General features: G+C 45.2%; 1 protein-coding gene across 1 annotated transcript in view; it reads left to right on the top strand.

Moving 5' to 3' along the window:
* The window catches only part of TOP3A (DNA topoisomerase III alpha), a 262,802-nt gene that overhangs the window by 55,795 nt on the left and 195,902 nt on the right, over positions 1-11,105 (top strand). The gene's annotated exons all lie outside the window — the stretch shown is intronic.

Here is an 11,105-nt window from a genome sequence, read left to right as displayed (position 1 = left end):
GGCTGCTGTGAGTAGCAATAAATAGAAAGAGAAGCATAATCCTCGCCTCCGTGTCCTTAATAGAATTGAAAATTCTTGGCGCGAATGCTAGCTAATTTTTTATTCTCACTCAGACCTTTTTAGGTCTCGCCTGACCATGCGCTGGTCTGGCGAGACTTATTGAGAGGGCTCCAAAAAGTGCTACCAGGCCAGCCTAGAGCTACAGTGCATGTGCACGGGCGCGCGCGCCGCGCTTTACCGCGATCACTTTCACGGCCGCTTTGCATAGCCAATAGGTCTCGCTTTTGGGACCTTATAAGTATTTAGTTATGCAACTGTTGCATGGCTAAACACTTATAAGGTCCCAAAGGCGAGACCTAATGGCTATGCCAATGCTTGTTATTTGCTTACTGAGAGAAACCCTTGAAAGGGAGCGGAGCGGAGGGTGGCGTGGGGGGACTGGGGCTCCACCCGCATCCAGACTCGGAAGAGTGGGGGTGGGGCAGCATCCAGGCCCCTCCACCGGTGTCAGGCAGGAGGGGGAGTGTCGGGTCTTCCTGGTCCCCTCCCACATGCACCCTGTGTCAACCCCACCAACGGACAGTGGGAAATCGTAATGCCCTTTTCCGCGTTTTAAGGCTTAAACAATTCACTTAAAGAGGTATTATGTCAACATTTACGGAATTAGGATAGGATTTTATTGGAGTTCGTCCTCTTACGGAATGTTAGTGTGTGCTGATTATGAGGAAAGAAAGGCACCTGTGAATAGGGTGACCAGATTCTCAAAACAAAAAACGGGGACAGGTCATAGACATAGAAGTAGGACTAAGGTTTGCAGTAACCATCGACATAAAAGTAGGACCATTTGACAGCTGTAATAAACATAGAAATGGACTACGACAGCTCCCTCCAAGACCGAGATGAAGCATTACAGATGACAAATCAGAGGTCTTTTATCGGCAGTAACCATTAATTCCATTTAAACAGATTTTGCCTCAACATTTGCTTTAGTTGGTGACCAAATTCCAAGTTTGTTTTCTTATTAGATAAGTATATATATTGTGATTGTGCAATTTTCTTTATTGTTCAGTTAACAATCGAAGAGGAGTTTGTGCTCTTGTTTTTGCCACGAGGAAGTGAACGAGTGCATCGCTAGCGAGTTTGATATATATATATATATATTATCTACTGGCGGTCGCCAGTAGATAGTTATAGTTAGGACCCTCTTACCATAAGAAATCCGCAACATTCTATTTTGAATAACTTTGGCGCCGGTCGACGAATCCTCGCAAAATTTTCAAAATAGGTGGGGCGTTGAGCTCCGCTCCTACCCTGAAAGTCTCGGGGGGATTAGTCAAGCGGGGGCTGAGATAAAAGGGGGGTCCCAAAACGCGTTTTTCCCATGCATTTTTCCATAGGACCTTTAGACAGAGCTACAGCCCGAACGGCTGAACAGAATTTAATGAAATTTGGCAGAGAGGTAGTCCTCAGGTCAAGGAAGTGCCTTTTGTAGGTTTGGTGTAAATCTGTTCAGTAGATTCTGAGAAAATAGCCTTTAAATCAATATATATATCTGAGCCAGCTTACGGTGCGCTTACCGTACGCGTACGGTGACGTGCGCGAGCGCGATTCTGATTGGCCGTTAGATCTTAGTAAACATTCGAATCGGGCGAAACCAGGAAGCGGCGGCCGCCATTTTCTCTCTCGCACTCTGACAGGGGGTTGAAAAACAAAGTGCAAAAACATGTAAAGGGGCTGTTTAGACAGCTCCCAAGCACCTAGCCATGTCGAGGGAGTCCCCAACGATCCCCCAAGTGAAAAAAGGCAATTTTAATTTTTTCAAAAATTTCGCCGATTACGCTTACCGTACGGTAATAAATAATAATAAAAAAAAAAAATATCCACATTCTCCCCACCCCGTGTGCAAATGGTGCCCGCAGGACACCATTTGTGCATGGCTTATTACATACAAACAAAACATATATTTTACCTGTCACAACGATGCTCATCATATGTCCTCCATGTGCGCACGGTGCGCGAAGCGCATCGTGCGTTCATGGCCCATCTAGCGTAACGTGGGCACGCGGTGCGCGAAGCGCACCGCGTGCTCACTGTGCGCGCACAGTGCGCGCACGGAACTAACTGCGTTAAGTGGGCGCGCACGCCACAAATGGCGTAAAGTAACTTAGCATTTAAAAAACCGTACAAATTCACTGAAAAAACCATAGGTTTCACACACGTTATAGTTAGGAATTAGCATTTAAAAAACCTTGCAAATTCACTGAAAAAACCATAGGTTTCACACATGTTATAGTTAGCTGGACATTTTACTGATAAAAAACCAATGAAATTCCCCCGTTATAGTTACTGTAGGCAACTATAACTCACGTGACCGTAATCCTCTGCTGATGACATATGTGTCTTTATGAAAAAAAAATATTTGTAATATATGTATAGCTAAAATTTAATGGAAGAAGACATGGGCAAATAAGTGTCTAAATACAGTATTAGCATCAGCAGAGGATTACGGTCGCGTGAGTTATAGTTGCCTACAGTAACTATAACGGGGGAATTTCATTGGTTTTTTATCAGTAAAATGTCCAGCTAACTATAACATGTGTGAAACCTATGGTTTTTTCAGTTAATATATATATATACACACGCACATTCTGTCATCGTCAAAATCAGATACTGCTGTTTGTAGAATACTCCTTCCCATAAAGCACTCCCCCTACGTTCAGCGCAGTTGACTGAAAAATAAATAATGTTTGCTTTACTTGCTGCAGGCTGTAAAATCAGGGTCATGCCGGTCACAGGTGGTTCTAACCAGCTGCATGATGACGTAGGTGGCGCTGTGTAGACAAAGAGAAGGGAAATCCCAAGAGAAAACGTCTCTCTTCAAAGGATTTCCCTTCCTGCTATAGCGCTCACCTCAGTGACGTCACGCGTTGTGCAAACAGAGCATGCGCGCAACCGGAACAGTCAAAAACCGGGACATTTCTTTGTTCGACCCGGACACTGTTCTAAAATGGGGACATTTGACTCCATTGGAGTAAAGTGTCGGGACACGGGGACATTTCACAAAAAACGCGGACCGTCCGGGCAAAACCGGGACGTCTGGTCACCCTACCTGTGGATGCGCACATTATGCAGATTCGTAGTGTTGTGTGATTGGCGGGCAGAGGGATGCAGCTCGGAGGGTGCTCATAGACCTGCAATCTGCGGTGCCCCCACGGAAGCGCCCGGGGAGATAAGACACCGCTTCAGAGCACCAGCCCCACAGCTGACGCCCAGTAACATCCTCCATACCACCACCTCTGCCGGCGAATTTCCTGTCTTTTGTTTCCCTGGCATCTGTCTGAGCTCCGGTAACTCTAGCAGCCAATAACAGTGTTGGATACAGAGCGTGGAAGCTATCCTTGGCACAAAGAGCCTGCAAGACCACCCCACGTGCTGGAGGGGGTATGGTGAGGTCCTCGGTGCCCACGCTGGTTATCTACGGTCCGCCGCGTGGTCATGGCTCCCGGATGTGGAATATCCCATTGCTTGGTGCGATGATGAGCAACAGTTCAGCTGATGCATGCGCAGAGTTTGATAAAAGAAGCGTTGGTGCAGTTTGTTAGAACCTCCGCTTCGGTCTTACTTTACCACACAAGACCCCAGAAATCTGACTCCACAAATGCAGTTATGCACTCAGTGGAGGTAGGAAGGGGGAGGGAGTTGTTGGAACAAGGCATCACTCACTTGATTAGTCTGAGGCGCTTCCGGCATGAAGCCCACTCCTTGGAAGGGACCCCCGGTCACTGCTCAGAGTCTTGGGAAGTCCCGTTTAGATAGTCAAGAGTCTTTCCCTGTTTTGACCTTTCCTTCGCCTCGGCCTCCCCCCTCTCCAGACTCTGGCCCTTCATCAGTGCCTCACTCCACCGACAACATCCTTTATTTAACCTTTCACGGTCACCTGCCTGTCCCAACTCATTCTCTTGTCTTTTGCTGTTCGTCCTTGCAAGCACTCTCATCAACCCACCGTCTCTGCTAGCCAGACATTCTCCATTCCAGCACCCTGCCTCTCTTATGCACACCCAGCTTTCACTTTCACATCTCCACCAGCTTCTGGCCCAACTCCAGCATGTCTCGCCTACTCATGTGCTGCTCCGGTTGGTCCATGCCGCCTCCCTGCTGATGGCGCACTCTTTGTGCCCTGTAAGTCCCAGCTTGCTTGGTGGTCCAGTTTAACGGTGTATGTGTACACTGCCAGGCCCTTTGTGGACTCTGCTGGGGCCACCACCTTATGGTTTAAAGTCATAATATTTCGGATACAGATAGTTACATCTATTAATTTGCTTGCAAATACCCAGCCCTCTAATGCTTGTGGTTCAGAGATTAAGCTGACTTAGTGATTTTAAGATGCCACCCAAAGATAAATAGTCCTACTTTGACTCGCCTTTCAACATGTCTGGCCTGACCATGGTGCATCCTTTGGCACCAGCTCCTACCTACATCTGAAACAGAATTCCACAAGTATGCCTCCCACCTCCCTGTGATCTGCGACTGCCCGCTCTCTGGCAGTCCAGACAGCAAAACCTGCTGACTGGTCTCCCTCCCAGGAGTTTACCACTAAAAAGCTCTTCCAAGGGAAGACTTCACCTCTCCTTCTACAGAGCATTAGCAACTTTCCTCCTCCAGTAATAATAACCTAAGGTATGGTCTAGGCCAGGGTTTTAATTGGGATGAAAAAACTGTTGGGTCTCATAAAGAGGTGTGGCCAATGTAATTAAGGGTGTGACTTAAATACGTAAGCTAAAAATCTGTGTGCCGCCGAACATGTATTTTGCTGTTTCTGTCATTGCATCAAGATATGATACAAGTAACATCACACCTACAACAAGTAAGGGCTATTGCCTTTGTCAATGGTTGTTAGTTGCATAAGATAAATACGGAGCAACTATGGCTTGTATATAATATTGAAAAAAGCTTCCACTTATAGCCTCGGTGACAACACAACAATGTTGCTGCTCCTGAGTTTCAAAAGGAGAACGGAAATCCAGAGAGAAAATGACTCTTTAAAGGATTTCCCTTCCCTTACAACGCTCACCTGGCATGACGTCATGCCGTAACTTCTCCACTAGTGAGAAGTGAGCAGTGTGAGCACGCGCACACCGATTTGCCTTCTGTCACTGCAGTCTGGAAAAAACACAAACCGCCTGTGGCAGGGCACAAAACAGAGCCCGATAGAGACCCACTTAGAGTCCCCCTTTAAACAAGCATTAAAAATGCAATAGGTCTCGCCTTTTATTAAGTTAAAGCCATTTGCTTTCCTATACAATACCATTAGCAAAGCAAATGGCTTTAACTTAATCAAAGGCGAGACGTATTGCATTTTCAATGCTTGTTTTTCTTGCTGCACTGAAGAAATCGTGAGAAAGAGTTAGACTAATGCTTGGACATGCTTCTAACGTCAGTTGTATTTATCAACGTTTATTTTGCATATAATAAGGCATCCGTTAGGTAATTTTTTCAGGTACTCCTAACATAAACAGAATAAAACCTAGCAAATATTTCAGCAAATAAATCCCACTGTTTCATCTTCCATGTGCTGCCTCAATGTTAATGTCCACTATTAAATCTATCAGTGAAGCAAACAGTCTCCTAGTTCTAATTGAGGGTGTTATGACCTATTGCTCAAGCCAATTAGTCCCTAAACTTTAGGTCAGAAGGATACATCAAAAAGTCTTTCAGTTTACTTCCCAGCGATCTTTCGATGTTTGCGTTTTGAGCTCTGGGATGAGAAACCTAATGTCACAGCTCTTCACCACGAAAACAATCCTCATGAGTGGTTCCATCAGTAGATCCACCTTCATTCAAGACAAAGGGTCGAAATAAATCTCTCTCCTGCTCCTTCTCCTACCATAAAATATTGTCCCGGGGCTTTCATTACTGATGATCAGAATATTTCTTTCGTATTTCCAGGTGTTAGAAAGGGGGTAAAATAGATTTGTGCTTGTGGTGGCTTTTCATTGCATATTCAGTGCAATGCCTAAATCCTTTTTTTTTCTCAAATTCTGTGATATTGCAAGGTGAATATAGGAAGTGTATGTCCTCTAAGTCTCCAGAGGTAAGTTTATTATCAATCAGTTGAGGCTGGTTGAGAATATTAAGTTTAAGTTTGGCATGAAAATATGAGTACAGGTTACATTTTCTCAAATTTGTGGTAATCAATTTTACTGCGAGCGAAGTCCCATTGTGCTGTAGTCCACAACTGATCATTTATTCCTTAGTTTTAGAAAGGTTTGTAGATGACAAGCCTTAGCTATCAGTTGTTTGCTGTTTGTGGTGATTCCTTCTCTCATTCCTTCATTTCTGCTGGCGTTTGGATCCATGTTGTGTCTTTAATTCTTAAAATAAAATTACTCCATTCCTTGATGCGGTTGCTTTCTCTACTAAGATAACTGGATCTCTCTTAGATTGTGTGGTCATAAACCATGTTTGTATTTTTGTTTCTCTTCTGTGGTCTTTCTTGCCAGGTTGTTTTTTTGCAAAGATGTAAACTCTACCTAGTTGATGGACTAATAGGTTTCTTTTGAATTTTTAGTTTATGCATTTTATAGTATAAATATTCTAGTTCAAGGTTGAGATAACACCTCTAAATACGCTGGCAGAATTGGATTGAAAATACAATTTATTCTGACTAATCTGCTGATTTCATTATCTCTTCTAAGCTCATCCCAGTTAGACCAGACTTGGGATCTGTTTTAGATCTTGGCGGACGGGTTACTCCGTTACAACAGTGACGGAAATCCCGTCTGCCGTAATGTTAACTCCATAGGATATAATCGGTGTAGGAAACTGGACTTTTTTTTGCTAATGTACCCCCACTTTTTGCACCCATTTGGACTAATAGATGCTGGTTTAGGACATTGACAGTGCACTGAAGCCTGCTAAACAGACTCCAGGGCTCTTTTCTTCAAAAGGAAATGTGAATTTGTGCACCCAATTGTCAGATGCTTTAACCCCCCCTTATAAGTCCCTCGTATATGGTACCAGTGGTACTCCAGACAAGGGTGTTAAAGGGGTCACCAGGGCTACAGCACTATTTGTGCTACCCTGAGTATCCTGAATAAAAGTAAAGTATGCAGGGCTGCTACTGCAGCTTGCAGTAGCAGCTTCTTTGCTCAAGTACGACTCTGGAAGTCACCCCCAAGCCCAGGAGGCAGGGTGCATTATCTTAATGGTGAAGGCATATATGTACCGACATATATATCTCTACAGTAACCTTACCATTCAAGTTTACTGTAAGTGGCCTGCGGTCCATAAGTTCACGTGGACTGGCTACCGGACAAAACCAAGATAACCAGCTCCATGATGGTACCACTGAATGTGACCGTGTTTGGTATCAAAGACTGTGCTTTTTCAACCCTGACATGATTCTCGTGTTGAGGGTGAGCTTGCATGCACCAAGGTGGCATCCTTAGAGGTTGCCCACTGAGATACCAAGTTCCCTTGTGCCTTGGTGGGCTTTTTGAGCTGTTTGCTTCCAAGACAGAAGTCTGAGCTCCTGCCGGTGAGTGCTATCACTCCCAGAGGATGTGACTCAAAAGGCCTGGGCAGAATGGAGGTCTGTCCTCCCAGGGTGGTAGATCACCGCCTCTGAAATGTAAGTGACTTGTCTACCAGTGGTGACAAAGGCCCCTAGGCACTCATGTTTGCAAGCAGGTGAGAAATTAGGTATACAGGATGCGTACAACCCCGAAAAGCTAGCCACCCCTCTAAGGCGGGCTAGTGGGTCTGTACGGCAGAGGATGACTCGTGCTGTCTTGAAAATTCCCAAAAATAGTGGGTTCTGGGTAGCTTGGTGACATACACCCCCCGTATGTGGTCACCTCTGGGGTGGGTGAACCGCAGGAGTAGTAGTCCAATGGCTACTAGCCCTCACACCCCTAAACACCCACTAAATACAGGATTTAAGGGGTATCGCTGACAAGAGAACTCCAAATCTGCGCTGAAGTAGAAGAGGGCAAAAAGACTGTGTCAGGAAAAGGAAGGTTTCCATAAATGAGATGTGAAAAGTACTGTATTTTTGGGAGCAGCCCCCTGCACCCTACCTGTCATCCCAGAACAGAGACCAGTTTCAAAAGGAAGGCGAAGTCCTCTGTGATGCAAGCAATTCACCAGGACTCCCCAGGACTAGAGGCACTAGTCCCCTGCAGATGGCAGGCACAAACTGCACTACCACAATCCAAAGAAGGAGTGACCGTTAGGCTCTGTCGTGGACCAGCCTGACAGTAACAGGCTAGGTGCCTTCTGGGAAACGTAGTCCTAAACCTCAGCGAGGTTCAGCCCGCTATAGCGTTCCCAGGACCTCCGGAAGAAGAGTGACCCAGTTGTGACCTTTGTCAGGACCAAAGCTTGTTGGTGGTCTCTCCAACTACTTACTGCTTCACTCGACGCCCCACGCAGAAGGAACTTTTTGCATCATCCCACCTCCACTCCTGTGGCACAGTTGTTGAGTTCTTGTATCCCAAAGATGGCTTTGTTGGCATGCCTGGTAAAGCCAGCTCCCGCAGTCCCGTTCAGCATCACGGATAGCCAGGCACACCTTTGCACCAGAGACGCCGGAGCTAGGTAGAGCTGTTCCACCAGGGGCCCCTCCAAGCTTTTCTTCCAAAGGGCTCCTCTGAACTAACTCTGCAAGTACTGTTTGGTCAAATACTGTTTTTGACCGCTCCTGTGGCCCCCGTTCAAGACCAAAGACAGCCAAGTTCCTTCTGCACCTAGACTCCCTGGGCAAGGCAAAATTGTTCTGACTGTCGAAGCATGGTCTGTGGACCCGCAAGACCTCACCTCCAAGGGTGTTCCATGGAATTCACCCCGCAAGTGACTGAGTGTCACCTGACATTTTCCTAATTGATTACAATGGTAAAGTTTGACAGCTCTGCAAAGTATTGATTTCTTGAACACTTTAAAATCGATAACTCCGGTTATCCACCTTGTATCTTTTGGTGTCTATATAAAATGATGCTCTATTTTTATACATTGGTGTTAGATTGTGTACCAGTCATGTCAATTGGTTATCGTCCATGTTGGTACTTTGAAATGCTTTACACATGTTCCCCAAAGTAACCATGTCTGCTCTTTGCCACTCTACCAGGACTGCGAGAAAGATTACTAGTGAGAATCTGAGGTCCACTTTTGGGTATTGTGTTACTATTACATGGTAAGACCTCCCAGCCATTCGACATATTACCACCTTGCTACAATGGGATTTATATTTCGGTGGACTGGATATCTGTCACTGTTGTGACGGAGTAACCCATCCGCCAAGATCTAAATCAGGCCCTTAGATGACAGATCCTGTGACATAAGTGACAGTAAACCTATCTACTTCAGTAGCAGCAGAGGACATTACCCATTTCACCCACTGAGCTATAATACCTGTGGATAATGGGTTAAAAGGTTTGCCAAACAATATGAGATGTTTTGCCCCAGATTCCAAAGCTCTACTCCCAAACCTATGAGTTTGATGAAGCACCATGGGGCAGACTAGAGCCTGAAGAGAAGGGCTATGAATGAATGCTTCTGTCTGCTCCAGTATGAATTAAGACATTTTCAATGAGGGCGAAATACATGAACAATTAAGTAGGCGTCTTTTAGGTCCAGTCGGACCATCTACTCATTTTGCCTCAAAATGTCTCTTGAGAGGTGAATTCACTCCATCTTAAATTTGTTATTATAGAATTGTACATGTTGAGCTCGTGAAGTTTTACAACTGGTGAAAGATTTGCACTTTTTGTGCACCAGAAAGACATTGCTGATAAATCCACTCGGCTGCAGATAGTGGAGTAGCACGTTTTACAAGGAGTTATTGTACCCCCCTGTCTATCTGATCGCTTTCATGTTGGGAAAACATGATCCGACGTAGATGTGCAAGTTGCTCCAGAGAACAATTTAACTGTCTTGCATATTCATGTGACTGAAGTCCGTTGTCTCCACCAGATCTCGCAGTATACCTCTTCCCTGCCGCCCCACCTGGATGGACATGCGCCACCTCTAACGGCAAGCCCATCCAAAGAAGACCTTGATAAAAATCTGTTTAAGGGACAATTGAGGTTGGTCCAGTGCTGAGAATGTAGTTACACCTTGTAAGAAATTGGGTTAGTTATGGAGGATGTGAATCCTTCAGAATTAGAGGGTCCACAATTGTCTTTTTACAAAGAACCAAGTACCCCATTATAGCATTCAACCGTCTCAGGATAAGGAAGCAGAACAACCCATGGCCTACTCAGAATAGGTAGTGGTGTTGTGTTTCGATCTAGATGCCCGTACATAGGTTTCCCTGAATCATGTCCTTATATAGGCACAATTTGCATTGCCCTTATTTAGGCATAGATTCCCAGTCCTTATTTAGGCATTAGCCGTGCAATCTAAATACAGGCATGGTCACCTACATCTGTTCATCCCAACGTCACAACGAGCTCTTAGAAACCAGACCCTTAAGCCATCGGGACTTTCCCTAGCTAGGATTATTGATTTCTCGAAGAACTCATCTATTATGCATGAACTACTATTCCTTAGGGGTTCATTCATGATATCTTCATCCGCCCGTCTTTACGGCAATGCTAGCATTCCTAAGCACCTTCCAGGTATAAATATACCTTCCCTTACCATGGCAAGTACGGCAAGGCTCAGCTCAAATAGTCTACACAGCTCGATACGGCTCGCCACGGCAAGGTCGGAAGGAATTCGAGTTCCCGCCTGACGTACTGACCAGACACTGTCATCCCTGCTCGCAGAGAATCCAGCTTCCAGTGTTCTGACTCCCTTCGCGGGATGTTGGAGTTTGAGATTCGGAAAGAGATTCCCACCTCTTTCTTTCTAAAGGTATGGAGCTGACTAGAATCTAGAGAGACTCTTGGCATATAAACTTAGTATATACCATACTATAGAAAACAGCACCTACTTCTTACCTTGTACTACACTCAGGTTAGGTAAACTGGGGTAGAACTATTTAGAAGCATCAGACGAGTATTCACTTTTTAGCCTGTGTTATTTATGTATGTATATATGAATATATGTCATAGCTAAAAGACGATGCTATTGCAGTATTATTTCTTCTTACTGCTTACGCTGTG

The sequence above is a fragment of the Triturus cristatus genome, chromosome 10 (genome assembly GCF_964204655.1).
Source record: "Triturus cristatus chromosome 10, aTriCri1.1, whole genome shotgun sequence".
NCBI classification, from domain to species: domain Eukaryota; kingdom Metazoa; phylum Chordata; class Amphibia; order Caudata; family Salamandridae; genus Triturus; species Triturus cristatus.
Note: the sequence above shows the minus strand (reverse complement) of the source record. Positions and strands in the feature narration are given on the sequence as shown.